Here is a 9952-nt window from a genome sequence, read left to right on the forward strand (position 1 = left end):
TTCCTGCTTCAAGGAGTTGCTGTGTATGGCAGACAAGACAGGACAGAACAAACGAAGGCAGGACAGTAGTTCAGGCAAAGGAGGGTGTGAGGAGATTACCAGTGAGGTGAACAAGGTGGAAAGACAATGAAGAGTCCAGCGGCACCTTAAAGACTAACAGATTTATTTGGGCATAAGTTTTGTGGGTAATGTGCATCATGTATCATGTAACTGAAGAAGTGAGGTTTTTTTACCCATGAAAGCTTATGCCAAATAAATCTGTTAGTCTTTAAGGTGCCACCGGACTCCTCTTTATTTTTTTGGAGAGTTAAGGAGGGGTTGTAGTGATTGGAGCAGTGGGAAAGAAAATAGCATTAGCAGCAGTTGTTTTGAATAGAAGGGAGAGGGGAAAGGCAGGGGTGCTAGGAAGGGCAAGGTTAATCAAAGTGAAGAAAGAGCAAAGTATGGTCAAGGGTTATAGCAGAATAAATGGCAGAGCTGGGGGCCATTACAGAGAATGAAAAGATTGGACTTAGCAAGAACTTAAATGCAAAGGAAGGAGCTGACGATGATCAATATGCCAGAGAGATGGGGAAAATAGTGAACATAAGAATGGCCATACTGGGTCAGACCAAAGATCCATCCAGCCCAGTATCCTGTCTACCAACAGTGGCCAATGCCAGGTGCCCCAGAAGGAGTGACCCTAACAGGTAATGATCAAGTGATCTCTCTCCTGCTATCCATCTCCACCTTCTGACAAACAGAGGCTAGGGACATCATTCCTTACTCATCCTGGCTAATAGCCATTAATGGACTTAACCTCCATGAATGTACCTAGTTCTCTTTTAAACCCTATTATAGTCCTAGCCTTCACAACCTCCTCAGGCAAGGAGTTCCACCAGTTGACTGTGTGCTGTGTGAAGAAGTGGAGTTGTCAACAGCAAGAAAGAGGCCGAAGTAAATGGAAACAGATTAAAAGGAGAGGTACAGAGCTGTGTTTTGGATAGATTGAATTTAAGATAGTAGTGGGACATCCAGACAGTGTGTTACTTAGGTCTGGGGCCTTGTCTTTTTATTTACCTGCAAAGCACCGCTCACACCAATGTTGCAACATAGGCGCAAACTGTGCAAATGCATTCTTGCTCCATCTTCATAACCATATCTGAATGTTGTTTTGTGTGCTCCTTTATTTAAAAATATATTCTCATCCTGTGTGCTGAGAATCCTGACAAATTTACACTGAAATAGCTTCTGTAAAGCCATTACCTTTGTTGTATATTTAAAATAATACAACAGTGTAATTTGTCTGGTTTTCAGTGGACTTCATCTTTAAAAGGAACAGCTACATTATGGATGTTTTAAGAGACCTAATGACAAACTATTTTCTGCCTAGGACATAATGGAAGAACAAAAACAACAGTCCCAAACCTGAGGAATGAAATGTCACCACTAACTGATGCACTTCAGCGTTAATGTTCTTTCATTTCTTCTGATTATGAGGCCATGGTTAAAAAATCTGAAAAGTACTGTAATCTCATGAATTATCACATATTACTTGGCAAAGTAAGTGTGCACTCACAATGCAATATAAATAATAAAGTCATTAAATACTGAATGCTTTCACAATTGTACTAAATTAGTTACTAGAAGTTCTTGTTTCATAAGCTCCTCCATTTTGTGGTTTCTCACAGGCACTAGAATGAAAACCATGAAGATACATCAATGCACCTTAAGTAAAGTTGCACTTTTTCCCTGGAGCAAAATGGGAAATTTTATGTGGCACCATTACATTTCATAAACACATATTTGAATAGTCATTATCAACTCAGCAATGACTTAAAGTACTGGAATAGCTGAAGAAATAAAGATTTTCCACACACTCTTTACCCACTGGGGCATTACTTTATTAATAGTATGTTTTTTTCTAGAGTATTGTGGGGAACAGGGAGGGGAGAATTGGGTGTGTCCCTGGTCACCTACATTTTCAGCTCCCCCGCCACCCTCTTCTAAATAGTTTATTCTCACTTAGGCTTCTGGAACAAGAAGCATGTCATCCCTGTGAAATAGAGCATTTGGAGCAACAGAGGAAAAATACAAGACACAGCTCTCCTTGACAACACTGTACCCTTTTCTCTGGCTGAGCTGGATCTCCTTTAACTCCTGGTTTTTTTTTACTCTTCCTTGCCCTATCCAAGCTGTCAGTTATCTGAGATCTGATTTCTTTGTGCAGGATTTTTCATCAGGATTATAGAATAGTTTTCCACTTTTCTGAATTAGCATTTCTTTCTGATCAATTTCAAGGAGAGTTTTTAACCCAAAATGCATCAGGAAAATTCTCCTTACTTACAGCACATGAGATAAGCAACAGCGACTGAGAATGAGCCTCCAGGAAGTGAAAAGGAGTTCTGCATCTCCTGATGTACCCCAGGTGTGCTTGAATATCACAAAGATATATGGGAATTGGCACGAGTGCTGGAACAATTTGTATAGTGGGGGTGCTGAGAGCCATTGAGCCAAACTTTAAACCCTGTATATGATGGAAACCATTCAAGCCAGGGGGTGTGGCAGCACCCCCACCTACCCTATTTCCAGCTCCTATGGGAGTAGGTGGTATCTTTGGGGGATTTTACTCACTAAATTCTTCCTCCAGTCAATGTTTCTTAAGTCCCTCTCCTCATGCATGTGCATGTAACTGATGGTTATCAGAATGTCTCTTCTAGGACATTCTTCTCCTGGAATATTTCTCTCTCTCAATGGGGACTAGCACGCATGGTCTCCATGGTTTTGCCCATATGTCCTCTCACCCAGCTACACCTCCCATGCAAAGGTGTCCTTGTCAGACTATGTGTCCAACTAGCATATTTTGTATGGGTGGGAAGGTGGCATTTATGTTTCTGGGCCTTAGAAATGTTTGACAACTGCAGATAGTCTTGCAGGGAGGGCATATAATATTTTCTTCTGTTTTTGCTCTCACACACAAGGAGAGAGAAAAAGAGAAATTATTCAGTTGATCTCATGTGAAAAGAAGAATCAATGCTATAAACCACAACATTGTGGCTTAAAAGTTGCTCAACTTTAGTCTTCCGTTCACTGGCAAAAAAAAAGAAGGAAAAAAGCTCTAACTTCTTTAAAATAAACATCTATAATGGCACTAAATGGAGAGAGCAAAATAGTGTTGCTGATGCTCAGCAAAACATATTTAATGCAGTTACAGCATAGTCTAAAATTTCCTCTCTCTTACTTCTCAGGACACATTTTATATTATATTTTTGTTATTTTAAACTGTAATGTACATAAAACCCTAGATTATCTAATAATGTCTGAGGTAAACTGCACCTCTCTGTGCCAAGAAGGAAACCCAGGATAGATTCACAGCCTGGGAGGACAGACAGTATTAGCATGTCAACCTTCCCTCAGAGCTTCTGCCAGAGTGGGACAGGATTAATTTATAGGTGGGAGGTCTACAGGAATCTAGCAGATAGCAATGCCTTAGACAGCTGGATAGATCCATCAATGCTCCAATGCTAATCTACGACACTCTTTTTTCAGTCTGGAGGTTCTTGACCAGACTGGCCATCTTTCCTGTTTGTGTGGCAGTTTAGTTAAGTGGTTTAATGATTTTTCACTAGTAGTCTAAGGCAAAATTTGAACTCACATCTCCCATGATGAAAGGACCCACTGAAACACCTTGTCCTTCACTGGTTATTTATCATCACAGAATCATGAAAATGTAGGACAGGAAGGGACCTCAATAGATCATCTAGTCCAGTCCCCTACACTCAAGGCGGGACTAAATAATAAACACCTGACGTGTTTGTCTAACCTGGTCTTGAAAACCTCCCATGATGGAGATTCTACAAATTCCCTGGGTAATTTGTCCCAGTGCTTAACCACCTTGACAGTTAGGAAATTTTTCCTAATGTCCAACATAAACCTCCCTTGCTGCAATTTAAGCCCTTTGCTTCTTGTCCTGTCCTCAGAGGTTAAGAACAATTTTTCTACTTCCTCCTCGTAAGAGCCTTTCATGTACTTGAAAACTGTTATCATGTCCCCTCTCTGTCTTCTTTTCCAGACTAAACAAACCCAGTTTTTTCAATCTTCCCTCATAGGTCACATTTTCTAGACCTTTAATCAATTTTGTTGCTCTTCTCTGGACTTTCTCCAATTTGTCCACATCTTTCCTGAAATGTGGCACCCAGAACTGGACACAGTACTTCAGCTAAGACCTTATGAGAGCAGAGTAGAGTGGAAGAATTACTTCTTGTGTCTCGCTTACAACACTCTTGCCAATACATCCCAGAATGATGCTTGCTTTTCTTGCAACAGTGTTATACTGTTGGCTCATATTTAGCTTGTGGTCCATTATGACCCCCAGATCCCTTTCTGCAGTGCTACTTCTTAGGCCACAGTGGTTGACTGCATTAGGAAACACCAGCAACTTCTGAACAAAATGTCAAATTAAAATGTAATTCTTAAGAAAATGACTTCCAAGATCACTGAAGGGTATAGACCAACTAATATATTTTGAATATGCTGCATTTAAGAAAATGCTCTTTTTCTAGGTGTATATTATTTCTAGTGTGTCCATCAGCCTGCTTAAATAGCTACAAATACACAATAAAGTTAAACGGTCCATTCTAATTTTCTCAAGGATGTTGAATTAAATTCTGAATCCCAAACAGTCCAAAATGTGCCCAACTCTGTTAACAATATGTAACATTCCTATTACGGTAGCACCTAGAGCAGGGGTTGGCAACCTTTCAGAAGTGGTGTGCTGAGTCTTCATTTATTCACTCTGATTTAAGGTTTTGCGTGCCAGTAATATTTTTAGAAAGTCTCTTTCTATAAGTCTATAATATATAACTAAACGATTGTTGTGTGTAAAGAAAATAAGGTTTTTAAAATGTTTAAGAAGCTTCACTTAAAATTAAATTAAAGTGCAGAGCCCCCTGGACCAGTGGCCAGGACCTGGGCAGTGTGAGTGCCACTGAAAATCAGCTTGCACGCCAACTTCGGCACATGTGCCATAGGTTGCCTACCCCTGACCTAGAGGTTTCAACCAGGTTGGGACCCCACTGTGCAAGGCATTGTATAGAACTACAGGGCAAGATTGTGCACCCATCATGAAGTCAATGGGACTACTTCTGTGAGTAACTGCTCCCCAGTGTGAATAAGGAGTTCACAATTGGTCCACAGTAAATGATAATACCATCCCCAAAAAGGCTATAACCACCCACAATATAGCTGCTGAATGATAAAGATGCTGCATCTGAGAATTTGAAGAGACTGCAGTAAAATGACATGTTTATCTCTGCTTGAAAGACAACATCTTGGTGCTACACAAGTCTTAATTTCATAAGCTTTCAAGAAAGGACATTGTTTCTCAATATAACTTAGTAAGTGCTTAAAGCCAAATCTTGTGCCCTAGACTTAGCTTAAGTAAACAGAGTTTGTGCAAGCGAGTTCCAGAGAGGTTGTAGGGGAATGGAGTCCTCTTTCCCACAGGCCAGCCCAGTCACTACTGGGCTGTAGTAGTGGCTGCTAATCCTGCAGGGATTTTTGGCCAGTGGTTATGCAGGGTTGTGGAACCACTAGACCTGCCCCTCTGTGCAATAAATCCATCAAATTTTTCCTGCTGTAGAAAAGCCGACACAACGCTTCTTAGAACCCAAGAAGGGCAATGAGCAGAATTCCCAGCAAAGGTCACTTCGGATATTAGCAAGCAGACTTCATCTACATGTTCAGCACCTACTGAGTGCAGAGAGGGACTGCATAAAGAAATCTTAGGTAAACAGAGGACAGACTCTCTCCAATCAATCCCCCATCCCTTCGCAGTAGAGTCCTCGGGGTTCAGGAAAATGTCGATGGCACTATGCATGGTGGTAGGTTGTTAGATGTACCTCCAAGTGTTTACTCAATTAAAATATGCTGAATATGTTCAGTATAATAAATCTATTTGATGCAAATTCATAGAAGAAAATTACTGCACATATTTCAAGCGTATTAGTATGTAACCAATAACATGGTGCATGTAAAATAATCATAAACAGCTAAACTTTCAAAATATATTCAGAAGGTAAAACAAAGAACTGCCAAAATATTTTTATGTATAAACTATTAATATTTATTTGAATTTGGTGTTCCAACTGGATTTATGAAGGATTGTTTCTCATATTTTCCAGTCCTTTTTTCTTTTTGCCCCAGTATGAAAATCTGCTTATAGATTTCTTCCTGGGACATACTAAGGGCCATACTGTGTTCTCAGTTATGCAGAACTCCTTATTGCTTTCAGTGGGGAATTCTGCTTTAAAACTGAGGTCATGATATAGCCCAAACTCATTCAGCTATCCCAAGAATACTAGAAATGAAAGAAAACTCTGTGTATCCTACTGTTGTTTGACTGTGGTGTACTGCTTTCTTATAGGCTCTTGAATGACTTTTATTTAATTGTCCCTGTGTCTTTGCTTCCACAACCTTGCTTAGGAGGTCCTTCCAATTAGTTACTATTTTCTAAGTAAACTAAAGATTCCTTATGCATGCTGGTGGTCTAAACCTGTTCAGACCCTACATAATTCTCTCTCTCCTTATCTACCTCCCTTTGTATCTTATCAGCTCACTCATCCTCTCTATTCTGCCAGTGCCCTTTGTCTGCTTCTCCCAAAACTGCCTCTGCATCTTCCCTCAAGAAAATTTACTTTTGTGATTCCTTCAAGAAACTATCTGACTAAATCATCCAATTTCCTGTTTCTTGGATTCATAAATGAACTGCTCCTCTGCATGGTGGGAGGGAAGTGAAATGTTGGGGAGGAGAGGCCTAAGAACACTGGAACTGAATCTGGGATTCAGCATGATAGAAAGATGGGAAGGTTAAATTGTGGAGGGAAGGTGGGATAAGGGGACTTTAGTGAGTCTAACTTTGAAAAAAAGAGAACAAAAATGACAACAAACACACACCTGTCTAAGAAGTCATGTGCCCATTACCATTCTCATGATCATTCTGTTCTCTTGTGTGTTTCATTCTTTTTCCCCTCCCACCAATCATCTGTGTTCGTCTTTAAGATTGCATGCACACTCTTCACCTCAGGGGCAGTGTCTTCCTGTGTTTGGAAAATGCCTAGCATATTTTTGGTTGCTATCACAATCTAGTCATCATCACAGTAATGGGTAATTACTAGTAATAAGAATCATTAATAACAATAATTTAACTGATGAAAATCATCATCAAAACCCTTCTCTTTCCTGCAGCATCAATTTATCCTGTATCCTCAGCACCCATTTTCCTTTGTGTTAATCGTAAAGGGCCTGGTTTAGTACAGAATGACCAACGATGTGCCTACCACTGTATTATAAGATAGGATTTAGTATGCTTAATGTGGTTTGATTTGCTAAACATATTGCATAACATCATCAGAATTTGACAAGATTCTGCAGCTGTGTACAAAACAGATAAGTAGATGAATTAATCAGCTGTTTTTTTGAAGGCAAGTCACCATTTAATTTTAACGTATCTCCCTGTTTTGCCACCCATTTCCTATATACACACACTTTCCAAAATAAGTACATATTTTAATAAAATCTTTGTGATAACCATTGCTGCAAGATCTCCATCAAAATCTTTGTATTAAGGTCATAATTTCCATGGAGCCATATTGTGCCACTGAATTTTAAGCTCATCTCCCTAATACCAGTACTGGGGCTTAAAAATAAATGACATGGCATAATACTAGCTGTTTCATGCTAATTTTGTGGGCAGAAGAGAGGAGACTATACTCAGTGAATGCCATTCTGCATATGCTTACAGTCAATTACTTTTGAAAAATATCTTACAAATTCTAGAGCCATATTATATCATCCATGTTTAGGCAGAACTCTTTTTATTTCAGTGGAGGCTTCTGATTAAAAATTGACTATATGATTTTTTCTGAGGTGGGGAAGAATGTATTGACACTATATCAAGAGAGTTCAAAACTTTCTATCAGCCAAATCATGCTCTTATGCAGAAATACCTAGCTGTGCTATCAGGAATTTCCCAAATGGCTCATGCTGCTAGTGCCAGTTCTTAATGGGATTTTCCAATAAGAAGGGGTTTTCTGTTTCTATTTGATGCAGGGGAAGACTGCCTGGGTCTTTCCCTGCCCTCCCCTTCCACTCATTCTCTACTTTCTGACACCATGGAGGTCTGATACACCCCTTCAGCATAAGCAGGGGGAAATGTGTGTATGGAGGGTCCTCTCTACACACGTGGCCCTGAGATTTCACCCAAATGATCAAAACTCCATTTGTCAACAATCCATCTGCATTTCTAAAGAAGCAGCCTCATTTGTAATTTGTTTTTAAGATTATCTTCACTTGATGTTCGCAGGAGCTAATGGACAAATCCTGCACTGAGACAAACTCTCCTCGATGTCAGTGGACTTTTGCCCAAATGAGGACTAAGGACTACAAGATTTGGCCATTAAGTTTTGTGTCACATTAACGAAGATTTTGTATCTTGGTTAATATATATATTTGTTATTCTTTCCTGAAATTTTAGTGTCAGGTATCTAGAACCTGACATCTCATTTCGTTTATGATTTGGAAATCAAACTCATCCAGAGATATAATGTTTCACAATGCTATGCAGCCAATGTTTAACGAAGCTTGAATTAACTTCGTGGTGAATCCACACCTGCCTGGCCGAGGGAGGCAGGAAAGTCTATGGAAATTATGGAATGGAAGGATCAGCAGGAAGATCCTTGTTTGTGCAAACATTCCCTGAATGCTCAGAAGAGATAAAGCCACCTGGAGAATCCAGAGACTTGTAACACACAATAAATTTAGAGTCTAAATCAAAGCCCATTCAAGTCAACGGCAATACTTTGACTGACTTAAATGCACATTGGCTCAGCCTTTTAAAAACCAAGTTTTATTCTGGGGCCATCCCACCTGTTTTTAAGCAGTAGTCCCTACTGAAATCAGTGATAAATTCTGCCTTAAAACTGATAACCCAATATGGCTCCCATTATCGGGGAAGGGACAGCATAGTGAAATTAGATCGATAATAGGTTAGCTTGTATGTCTTCCTAAAAGCAACAATTTTAAGCCATATCAGAAAAAGTAAATCATCTAGAAAATATCAGCCTTTTTCAGACCACTGGACCTAAAATTAAACTACACCACCATATCAATCTCCCAACATTTTCAAATGGATCAAATACAGCCGATAACTCCAATACAAATAAAACAAATGGCAATATACCAGAATAACACACTACATATACTCTCAAAGGTTCATAGAAATAATTTGCACTAGACTGGAAAATGATTCATACTGTTACCGATCCCATGCTCTTGCTCCTGGTGACCACAGGTTTCCTGCGCAGTTAAACTGCTAGAGTACACATTGAGGATGGGTGCACAGAAAAATAACAGGTGCTGTAAGCATACCAGAAATCTAATGCTGTGGTCCGAACTACCAGGCAGTGTGAGATCCAACTTAAACTGAAAGAAAAGATTTTTTGTAAAATTACCTTGTTGGAAAGCTGTAAAAAAATAAGTAGAAGCAGGTTGGACTGTGCCTAGGAAAACCCTCCTTTGTGATCTGAAGTGCAACTTGTCAACCTTCAGTATGTGACCACAACGAAGGAAATGACTAAAGTGATCAAATGTCATGTGACAGTGAGATAGATTTTGTCTTTATAAGGAAATATTACTTACTTTGGGCAACCCTCCCCCCATCACCTGATTACTCACACAGAGCAGGTCACATTGAAATGTAGAGTTCTTGCCACTTCCTCTTTATGTCTCTTAAAAGCATCTCTCTCTCTCTCTCTCCTATCTATCTATATGCACACATACACACACATATACACACACGCTATTTATGCCTCTTCTCTTTCTAAATTGAACAATTACAGTTTCAGGTCACAGTCACACTAAGGCTCAATGTAAACGGTGCTTTAAAGTGGGTGCGAATATAATTTACACCTACTTT

General features: G+C 39.6%; 1 protein-coding gene across 1 annotated transcript in view; it reads right to left on the bottom strand.

Annotated features, from left to right (window-relative positions):
- Positions 1–9585, bottom strand: part of LCP1 (lymphocyte cytosolic protein 1) — a 43225-nt gene extending 33640 nt beyond the window's left edge. Inside the window, exon 1 of the mRNA XM_032790654.2 lies at positions 9489–9585. The gene's annotated coding sequence lies outside the window, so the exon portion shown is untranslated. The remainder of the gene's footprint in view (positions 1–9488) is intronic.
- Positions 9586–9952: the final 367 nt, after the last annotated feature.

The sequence above is a fragment of the Chelonoidis abingdonii genome, chromosome 1 (genome assembly GCF_003597395.2).
Source record: "Chelonoidis abingdonii isolate Lonesome George chromosome 1, CheloAbing_2.0, whole genome shotgun sequence".
NCBI classification, from domain to species: domain Eukaryota; kingdom Metazoa; phylum Chordata; order Testudines; family Testudinidae; genus Chelonoidis; species Chelonoidis abingdonii.